An 11,461-nucleotide genomic window follows, 5' to 3' on the forward strand; every position below is an offset into this window, starting at 1 on the left:
GTCTGTAATGCCTTTCTATGATCATTTAATTAATAACTAGCTAATATAATTAACTAATCCAGCCATTGGCATTCCCTAAACTTCCTTTATATGCCCCTAAGTACTTCTGGTACCTGAAAATGATAGTTCTGGCTTTGTGTTGAAAATGATAATGCTGCCAGTGTTAGCTGCGTTCACAGAAGAGGAGGTAAACAGACCATTACTGTAACCTTTCACAGCACTGAGTCCTCAGATTTTGAGTCCAGCTGAACATCTGTTAATTCTGACTATTCATAAGAGAACTCCAGACTAATGCTTAGAGAACACGTCACTTGTGTGACACGTCAGACTCTTACAGGTGGGTTAACACATAAGCTGCTGTATTCTGACTGATTTTCTGATCCCAGATTCTGTCCATATATGCTTGCATTTTGCTTGCAGCTTACGTCCCTCATCAGTGATTATACAGTTTGGGTCATTTGCTTCATAAATTCTGAAATAGAGGAATTTAAGCATGAAGAGAATGCTTCAGGAAAAAAAAAAAAAGGAAAATTAAATAAAAATGCACTTATGAATGCAAATTACTGAAGGTTTTTTTCAGACAGAACCAGTGAGAGGGGCAAGCTTTCTTGTCCACACTTTCATTAACGCACATTTTAATTACAGAAATTTACTTTTCTTCTTTTCTTTCCACTCCTCGCTAATGCAAAGCAAATTACACCATCCCTGAAGCAAACTTACACGACTGACTTCTCCATTTCAGAATCAATTTGAATATGCTCGAACACCTGCAGAAACATTGTTTTGTAAGAAGTGTTTGTGAAAGACAGGTCAGGAATCTGAACTCCACTTTTTAGGCAACTACCGTGCAACAGACTATGTGTGGTTCTTCTGGATTTTCCTGCAAGCATGCCCCAACAGTTGGTCCTCTCAAACTCATCTAGGGACAAGAGGACGCTCTTTCCCTCCCTGTCCATGTTGCACAAGCTGTCAGTAGGGCTGAAAGCTGTATCACATGTGCTGAAGGTTTTTTGTGTACTCATTCATTCACTAGAGACATTACCAAAGTCTCAGCTTTACCGTTTGCAAAAACTAATGCAGAGGTCAGTAAAGATCATGACATAAATACCTGAGCGACAAGATTTAGAAAGAGATACAACTACCTCCATGATGAAAATAAACCATTTAAGCTATCCCATCCATGTAGATTTTGATAGAAACTCACAATCTTAGTGTCAAATATCTGCAAATGTATCCTTATATTGGGAATTGTTAATTTTCCCTGCTTTTGGAAGTTATTACTGCACTAATACAGAAGAGCTTTCAGTCCATTACGGATATAAATTAATCACTGGGATTTGTTAGAAATAAGTAACAATAAATAAATAAATAACATTCATCTGAAAAGAATATAAAAGAACATGTTGCTCCACAAGCAGCAAAATGTGTGACATCTAGTTTCATGTGGATTTGGGTCATATCCATACAACCCTCTACAGGCCACAGCAATAGTATTCTCAGTTGTACGTCCCTCTATGGTTTCTTTCTCCTCCCTCCCAGAAAATGCTGCAGCTTGTTCAGAAACAGGAATGAGCCACTCGGCCCCACAAGCCTCACAGGAAATACCAAGCTCACACCAAGCTTAGCCTGAAGCTTTTTCCTCAAAGGATACCTTCCTCTGAGTTCTGTCACTCAGTAACTGCCATTTTCCTTGAAGAACTTCAGTTCTATGTCAGCTTTCTACCCCCCAGTCTGAGTTTTCTGAAACTGAACAGTGGGCTGGAAGTGGGCCTGACCCACTCACTGGTGGATGAGGTACACAATGGTTTAAATCTCATTTCCTTAGGAAAGCAGGCTTGAAATTCTGCAGCATGGAAGGAACTGTCTGTGGAAAGCTCTAACAGAGACGCAAAATAACACAACTACCTGTAAGAAAATTGTTTATTGTTCAGGCATAGAAATTGTTGCTCCAGCTGTCCTAAAATGACAAACTTTACATTTTCAAAACTGAGTTAATATATCACATATTAGCATACCTTCTGCCTTGACAAACAATGAATTTTAGTGCAATGAGAGTAAATAGAATAAATAATTAGGCTCTCAAGAGTAAAAATTCATACAAGAAACACGTGTGTTTATATGTTTGTATGTCCTCTATTATCACAGGATCCAAACTCTTTAGAACAGTTCAATATCTCTTTTTCTCCTCAGCTTTAGGAGACATAGCTTCATGTTAGAGAATGTGTGTGTCCACATGAGTGTGTGTGTGTTTGTATACTTGTGCATATGTAACAATATGGGGAAGAGGCAGATCGGAATAGTTTATTGTGAACAATCATAAGCCTTGCTCCTTATGCTGTGAGAGCAAGTGACAAAGTTTAAGTCCTGTGTCTGCAAAAGTTCTGTTGTGCCTGCCCTGGAACACTCAGTTTGCCAAAGAAAGATTTTACAGCTGTAGTAGAATTTAGAGGAATATCATGACACTGAGGTACTTAAATCCTGTTTCACGGAAGGCTTTGATTATCAGAACAGACTTTGAAATCAAAGTCTGCATTCTGTGCATAGCCAGCTGAACTCTAGGGCAAAGTTATCGCCATGACCTGTTGCTAAATAGATATGGCTGCTGTGCTTTTACAACTGCTGAAATTTTTATAATGTGGAGATTTGTTCCTGATTTGCAGCAGTGAAATACGAAGATCAGCAATGCAAATACTGTTGCGGTCAGAAGAAACATATTGTACAGCTAGTTATGGAAAGAACATTTTTGTTACTGGCAAACTGAAGAGTCAAAGGGAATCCCAGTGGTTTGCTGTCTGACACAGGTGCTCTGTTGTGAAGCACTCCTCTTTTCCTAAAGGCAAAATTCCAGTCCCACTTCACCTTACTGTCATCCAGACGCTCAATCAGTGTCAGACAAGTGCTAGTTTCAGCAAGCTGTTTAGGATTCAGTGTAATCTAGACACTAGTTCAGCTTCATCTGGACACTCATCTTGACAGGGCATAGAGAAATTGTGAAGACGCTGTTAGTCTCCCAACTTCATACATACGTTCAGATGGGAGAACTACATTGTAATTTGACTCTTCAGGTGTGATACAGCTTTTAAGAATGAGAAATTGTTACAATTACCTTAATTAATAGGCCTTCAGATATTTCAGAACATTGTTTGAGCTCTGAGGATGACATATAATATTTGGTAACCAACAGCATACAAGACAGCAGAGAATGGCAGTAGAATTATTACAGACATGTTTTCTTTATGCTTTGACAGAATGAATAGATAACACAGCATAAATGGTGTGTGCATCTGTACTGTGCACAGGCTTATGAATGATCTGGAAAGTCTTAATTCACAGGTGGCATTAGAGAGAATTAATTTTCCTAATTCCTCATGAGAATGGTTAGGCAGTAATTTGCGCAATCCCTTTTACAGAGTGAGCAGGTCTTTGGCACTGTTTGGATTATTGCACACATGAGGATGTATAACATTCATGTATTTCAAGGAATGACGCTGTTTAGGGATAGCTACCGCTAAGGAAGAGGTAATCTCAGGTAGTCTCACATGTTTAAGAAAAAAATTTATGCAGATATCCAGCTATACTGTGCATGCATTTATTTGTGAGTATCAAAAGGACAATTAACAGTGCAACTGCTTTTCAGTGCAACTGAAAAGGTGTTCATGAGCACATGCAGATACACTTTTATAGTTTTTAAAGCTCATACACCCCCAAGACCTGGCTTGCAGTTCTTTGTGGTGAATTCTGTTGGTGTTTACTGCTGTAAAGGCAGACCGTGGTTCTCTGCCCTGTAAGAAAATCCTACAACTCCAGATATTTTCAAAACAAAGTGACAAAAATCCCTAGTTTCTATAGACCTGGTTTCTATAGACCTTGGCCATGCTAAACTGCCACTCGCAGTTCTGCTTCATGTACTACAGGCAGGATGCTGAACACTGCCACTCAGTTTTTAATAAATGTCTGCAGAGAAGCCCAGTTTAAAGGTCTTAAACTGTATCTCTTAAAGATGAAAATTTCTTCACATGTATTATTAGTTTATGGTTATGTGGTTTTATCCATCAACATGATGAATAAATCTTTTATTCTCTATGTAATTCCTTAGTTTAATAATGCATCTAAATATATTTAATTCTAAAATCTGAAGCCTTTGTAACACTTCTTCAATACTGGAAACCATTCTGTCATTCTCATCTCAGTGCAAAGCCAGCTGATTAGAATCCCTAAAAGTGCATCCGAAGTTCTTTCTCAGTGTATTAAACTTAAGCTGTCCCTAAAATTAATCTCTGATTGAAAGTCATAAGCAAAATGCATTTGTTTTCGTTCCTCCAGGATCTGATTCCGTCCTCAATGAGTCAGTTTAGACATTTTGGGAAGATGAGTTCTCAACTACGCTGTTGTGAATTCTGGTAGGTGTCATGAGCAGGCTACTGACTGCCTGTGGTTCCATCTAGTATGATCTGAAAAAGAGTTTTAAACAATATTGCTTATTTGAGCCTACTCATGTTGAAACAATCTGGAATTTCATAATACTGAAGCAGAAGGTTAAAGTTTGGATATGATCAGTTCCTGGTTTAGGTAAATATCTAACTAGATAACACGGGATTATTCACAAATATTTGAGCATGCAAATAATGAATGAAGCCTGTGACCCCCCATGTCAATAAAGACAAGCACATAAAGACTAAGGATTCAGATGTCTAGGTCAGACAATGTGTCTGGGATGCAAACAGTCTCACTTCATAAGGGGAACACTGTCTGAACACAGTGTGTTCAGATGCTCAGTACACTGTGAGAAATACTACCTCTCTTCAAACAACTCATTGGTCATGATAAATTATGCAGGGGTGGCTTTGTGTGTAATCTCTACAATTTGACTCATCTGCAGAAAGTAGATATAGCTGACTAATGCCTGATTCAAAACAGACTAACACGGTATCTGTTTAAAAATTGCTGCTACCATCTGGCCACCACCAAATACTTACTAGTGGTTTTAAACCTCTAGCAGGTGAAATGAAAGACCTTGCAGTTGTCAGAATATTAGATTTGATTTCCCCCTCTTTTCTGATATGGCAGCCTTTAAAGCCAGTCAGAGAGTTCTTTTCTTCTCTGCTTTAGAAGTTACTGGTATCTGCTGGAAAGCATACAGAAACTTGGACTCCAACAAATAATTAAATTCTTAAGTTTTCCTCAGTTTTAATCCCTGTCAGGTATGTGTTAGAATTATGAAGTGGAATCCTTAATGGTTGAGAAGAATTTAATTAACAACAAACATCAAACAAAAATAGCAGCTTTTCAGGAATTCCTGTGGTGTTGCTGAACAGTAGTTCCTTTAAGAACTTTAAAAGTTTTTTACTTAAAAAAAGCTCTTGTAACATTTTAAATCTTGGTATACACCCACAGATGAGATCCCTAATAAGGACAACACAGGAGGTACACCTATAGTGGACTAGAAGAGGTCTCTACAATGAAACAAGAGTTGCACTTCTGTGATATGCTGTCTGGTTCTCAACACCTGTAGTCTCCAAAATTCATGCAATTCTTGGTAGCCCCAAGGACACACTATGCTTTGGCACAGTTTGGTTTTCTGGCTAGGTCTATGGCTATGTATGGAGACACCTCTTGGGACTTAAATTCTAGACCGCAGCGTCTTTGAATTCACCCTAATAGCTTCTGAAAGAAAATTCCATGTCAGGAAACAGAGGACATCACAATCAAAAGAGAAGACCTCAATCAGGATGAAGTTAGGAGAGGATTTAAGAGAGTCACTGATGAGATGCAGCATAAGGAATAATGCATAAAACATTTCTTTGCCTGGTGACACTGTCACCCTTGCCCCTCACACATACTTTTCCAGCTTCTGTTTCCCCTCAGGGATACAAATGAACAAATTCCTGCAAAATCAGGAAAGGGAACCACACTACTTACAGGCCCATGCTATTCTACAATGACTTCCCTGTGAAAGAAATGCCTTGTGTCTCTCAAGGAGTAACAGTTCTTTCTAAATGCTACAGGGTTACTTTCTACTATTTCTGATCACCATGGTGGACTTATCTCTAAATGTCAATAAAATGCATTCCTTAGGAGCATGGACAGAATCTCCTTATGGCTATGAACAAAACATGGAAGATTTCTCAGAAGTATCAGAAGCAAGGAGTAACATTTTCAGAGACATCTTAGTCAATTATGGGTCTAAGTAGTGACTTCTGATCAGCTGCTACCAATGGCAAGCTTAGGCATTAGGGCTCTAGATGCATGTTCTGTCAGGATGATTTTTTGAGGCTGGCATAGGTACTTTATTTGTGCTGCCAGTGGAAAGAGATGGGCACCCTACACAGTGTCTGCGTTAACTTCATATCCAATAACTGTTAGGTGGAAGTTACGTTTATTAGCAGTGCAACTCACTACTCCCATGTGCTGAATTTGTAACTGGCTGTAGTCAAGGTGCTTAAAAAACAGGAGTCAGAACTTGCGTCTGCACAGATACCTGATACAGGTCTGCCAACATACAGGAAAGCCCAAATCAATGGTTCAGATCTATTAGCAAAGGAGGAGGAGGTAGTGGCAGTAGTGTGACATGTTAATCATTGCAGAACATGCCCAGACCCAGACCCATAGGATGCTAGGTCCTCTTCATCCACAGGGGTCGGGTATAGCTCATTGCCTACCAGAAGACCATGCTTCTTAACTTGGCTATTCTATAAGCCTGGCTAAGTGTAATTCTTTGTTGTGTATGTTAAAGCAGATCTACCACACAGCAAAGAATGTAAAGTCTGCAAGTCCAAGGAAAGAAAAATGAAAGGGGAGAGTTGTGCAGCTGAGACCAGTGGCATTCTCCTCAGAAAGGAGCACTCTTGGTCCCATCATTGACATGCTATCATATCAGCATTTTTCATTGTTTATTTTTGTTAAAGTATTTAGTGAGAAAAATTTTCATATGCATAATAAAGAATTCTGCTGATCTGTCTTCAGCTAGATACTACAAAGATAACTGCAGGCAAATATATTACAATACTTAGAGAAGTGAATTAGCAATGAAAAGATGAAAAAGAGATTTGACTTTGCTCAGCCTAGAAGTTTGTTGTCAAGTCTAGATTAATCTCCTTAGCTCACTTTGTAGTCAGTGGGAAAAGATAAATATGTCCTCCTACTAAGAAGGAGAAAAATAACTGTTACATCTGAACCCAGGACAACTTCACAGAGAGTTATGCATCCCACCCACTCTCAAAATCTCTTTGAAGATGAACTGTTCTGTTTCTCTCCACTCAGACTTACAGAGCCATTTGTGGGTGAAAATACCCAAGCTGTAACTGGTGAAATATGATCTGATAAAAATACCAGGTACAGCAACTTATTCTCTATGAACTTCGTGAAATTAATAATCTACTTCAAAGTAAAGTAATTCAATTAAAAATGTAAGGTAATAAATAATTTATAGTGAATTTGTAAAATGGCAGAAGTATCTCTACCACCTTGTATACTGTCCGTATATGGGACTAACATCCTGTGGATGCTATAGTGAAGAAATCTGTGTAAAAAATCTTACAGAAATGTCTTGCAAACATATAGGATCTCTTTAATGTTTGTAATGCTTCACTTATTATGTATACCATATTTGCTTTTTTCTTCAGGCTCTAGCACTAAAGATAATTCTTACCTAATTTTTCATGTCTGTTACACTGCCATGAAATGCGTACCATAATCTAGGGAACTCAATTTGGGAGGCCCGGTCTACTAGAGGCTGGTGGAGCTGCTAAGCGGTTTTGGCAGGAGGCTTGCCAGGCTCGTCAAGAAAGCTTTAAACTAGATGTACTGGGGGAGGGGGTCATCATTCCATCCCAACACACCCAGTCAGTTGCCAGCACCTGTAATAAATGCTCGGAGCGATGCAGAGATATTTCAGCCGCTCCAGACAATGAGCCGGCTTCATTTGGAGCTCAGCTCAGATGCCTCTATACAAACGTCCATAGCATGGGGAACAAACGACAAATTAGAGATGTGTGCACATCTATGGGGATATGATACAACAGGTATCACAGAAACATAGTGGGATGGCTCCTATGAGTGGAGCGTCCAGCTGGAGACCAATAATGAGTGGTGTCCCTCAGGGATTGGTGTTGGGATCGGCATTGTTCAACATCTTTGTTAGTGACATGGACAGTGGGATTGAGTGCACCCTCAGCAAATTTGCCGATGACACCAAGCTGTGTGGTTCAGTTGATACACTGGAGGGAAGGAATGCCATCCAGAGGGACCTTGACACTCTTGTGAGGTGGGCTGATGCCAAACTTATGAAGTTTAACCATGCCAAGTGCAAGGTCCTACACCTGGGTTGGAGCAATCCCAAACACAGCTACAGGCTGGGCAGAGAACAGGTTCAGAGCAGCCCTGTGGAGAAGCACTTGGGAGTGTTGGCCAATGAGAAAATGAACATGAGCCAGCTTCAGTGTGAGCTCGCAGCCCAGAAAGCCAACCGTATCCTGGGCTGCATCAAAAGGAGCGTGACCAGCAGGTCAAAGGAGGTGATCCTGCCCCTCTACTCTGCTCTTGTGAGACCTCACCTGGAGTATTTTGTGCAGTTCTGGTGTCCTCAACATAAAAAGGACATGGAACTGTTGGAACAAGTCCAGAGGAGGCCACGAGGATGATCAGGGGACTGGAGCACCTCCCATATGAAGACAGGCTGAGGAAGTGGGGGCTGTTCAGCCTGGAGAAGGCTGAGTGGAGACTCCATAGCAACATTACAGTATCTGAAGGGGGCCTACAAGAATGCTGGGGAGGGACTCTTCACTAGGGACTGTAGTGATAGGACAAGGGTAATGGGTTCAAACTTAAGCAGAGGAAGTTTAGACTGCATATAAGGACGAAGTTCTTTACTGTGAGGGTGGTGAGGCACTGGAATGCGTTGCCCAGGGAAGCTGTGAATGCTCCATCCCTGGCGGTGTTCAAGGCCAGGCTGGACAGAGCCTTGGGTGGCATGGTTTAGTGTGAGGTGTCCCTGCCCCTGGCAGGGGCGTTGGAACTAGATGATCTTAAGGTCCTTTTCAATCCTAGCTATTCTACGATTCTATGATTCTATAATGGAAGGTTACAGGCTCTTCAGAAAAGACAGGCCTGGCAGACAGCTAGGGCCAGTTGCTATTTATGTTAGGGATAGGCTGGAGAGTATGAACTCCGTCTGAGGACAGGTGATCAGTTAACAGAGAGTCTGTGGGTCAGACTTAAAGGGAGAACAGCAATGGGAGACATTACTGTGGGGATCTGTTACAGACCACCTGATCAAGAGGACTCTCTGGATGAAGCGCTCTATAGACAGATAGGAGCAGCCTCATGCTTGCAGGCCCTTGTCCTCACTGGGGACTTCAATCAACCTAATATCTGTTGGAGGGATGCTGCGGCCCAGCACAAGCAATCCAGAAGGTTCCTTGATTGTGTAGAAGACAAATTCCTTCTTCAAGTAATAGAGGAGCTGACAAGGAGAGGTGCCATGCTTGACCTCATGCTAACAGGGAAGAGCTCGTTGGAAATGTGATGCTCCAGGGCAGCCTTGGTTGTAGCAATCATGAGATGGTCGAATTTGAGATCTTCAGGACAGTGAGAAGAGTGTGCAGCAAGCTCACTGCCCTGGACTTCAAAAGAGCAGACTTTGGCCTCTTCAGAAACCTACTTAGTAAGGTTCCATGGGATATAGCCCTAGAGGGCACGGGGGGCTCAAAACTGTTGGTTGATATTCAAGGATCACCTACTAGAAGCTCAGGAGTGTTGCATCCTGACTAGAAAAAGTGCAGCAGGAGGGCCAGGAGACCTTCTTGGGTGGATAAGGAGCTGCTGAGGAAACTTTGAGGGAAAAAAAGAGGCTTATAAAAGATGGAAGCAAGGACAGGCGGCCTGGGAAGAATACAGGGATGTTGTCCGGGAAGCTAGGGACCAGGTTAGGAAAGCTAAGGCCTAGTTAGAATTAAACTTGACAGGGGATGTGAAACATAACAGGAAAGGATTCTGTAGGTACATTGCAAATAAAAGACAGACTAGGGACAACGTGGGCCCGCTCCAGCAGCTATCCAGCCAGCAGGAGAACTGGCTACCCTGGGTTTGGGGAAGGCTGAGGTTCTCAATGAATTCTTTGCCTCATTCTTGACTGGCAAATGCTCTGACCACACCATCCAAGTCTTGGAAGGCAGACACAGGGAATGTGAGAGTGAAGACCTTGGGGCCACTGTAGGAGAGGATCTGCTTCGAGACCATCTTAAGAACCTGAATGTGCACAAGTTCATGGGACCTGACAAAATCCATCTGTGGATCCCGAAGGAGCTGGCAAATGAAGTTGCTAAGCCACTGTCCATCATATTTGAAAAATCATGGCAGCCAGGTGAAGTTCCTTACAACTGGAAAAAGGGAAATATAATCCCCATTTTCAAGAAGGGGAAAACGGATGACCCAGGGAACTACAGACCAGTCAGTCTCACCTCTGTGCCTGGCAAAATCTTGGAGCAGATTCTCCTGGAAGGCATGCTAAGGCACATGAAAAACAACAAGGTGCTTGGTGACAGCCAGCATGGCTTCAGTAAGGGGAAATCCTGCCTGACCAATTTGGTGGCCTTCTATGGTGGGGCTGCAGAACTGATGGACAGGAGTAGAGCAGTTGATGTCATCTACCTGGACTTGTGCAAAGCGTTCGACACTGTCCCACACGATATCCTTGTCTCTAAACTGGAAAGACATCAATTTGATAGGTGGACCACTTGGTGGATAAAGAACTGGCTGGCTGGCTGAACAAAAAGAGCTGTGGTCAATGGCTCAATGTCCAGCTGGAGACCAGTAACGAGTGGTGTCCCTCAGGGATCGGGGTTGGGACCAGTGTTGTTCAACATCTTTGTCGGTGACATGGACAATGGGATTGAGTGCGCCCTCAGCAAGTTTGCTGATGACACCAAGCTGTGTGGTTCGGTTGACGCGCTGGAGGGAAGGAATAGCATCCAGAGGGACCTTGACACGCTTGTGAGGTGGCCTGATGCCAACCTTATGAAGTTTAACCATGGCAAGTGCACAGTCCTACACCTCGGCAGGAGCAATCGCAGGCACGGGTACAGGTTGGGCAGAGAAGAGATTCAGAGCAGCCCTGCAGAGAAGGAGACCCCAATTGGAGTATTGTGTACAGTTCTGGTATCCTCAACATAAAAAGGACATGGAACTGTTGGAACAAGTCCAGAGGAGGCCACGAGGATGATCAGGGGACTGGAGCACCTCCCGTATGAAGATAGGCTGAGAAAGTTGGGGCTGTTCAGCCTGGAGAAGAGAAGGCTGCGTGGAGACCTCAGAGCAGCCTTCCAGTATCTGAAGGGGGGCCTATAGGGATGCTGGGGATGGACTCTTCATTAGGGACTGTAGTGACAGGACAAGGGGTAATGGATTCAAACTTAAACAGGGGAAGTTTAGACTGGATATAAGGAGGAAGTTTTTTACTGTGATG

Source organism: Pezoporus occidentalis, unplaced genomic scaffold, assembly GCF_034315485.1.
Source record: "Pezoporus occidentalis ecotype Australia unplaced genomic scaffold, CSIRO_AGI_Poc_V1 ctg162, whole genome shotgun sequence".
Lineage (NCBI taxonomy): Eukaryota > Metazoa > Chordata > Aves > Psittaciformes > Psittacidae > Pezoporus > Pezoporus occidentalis.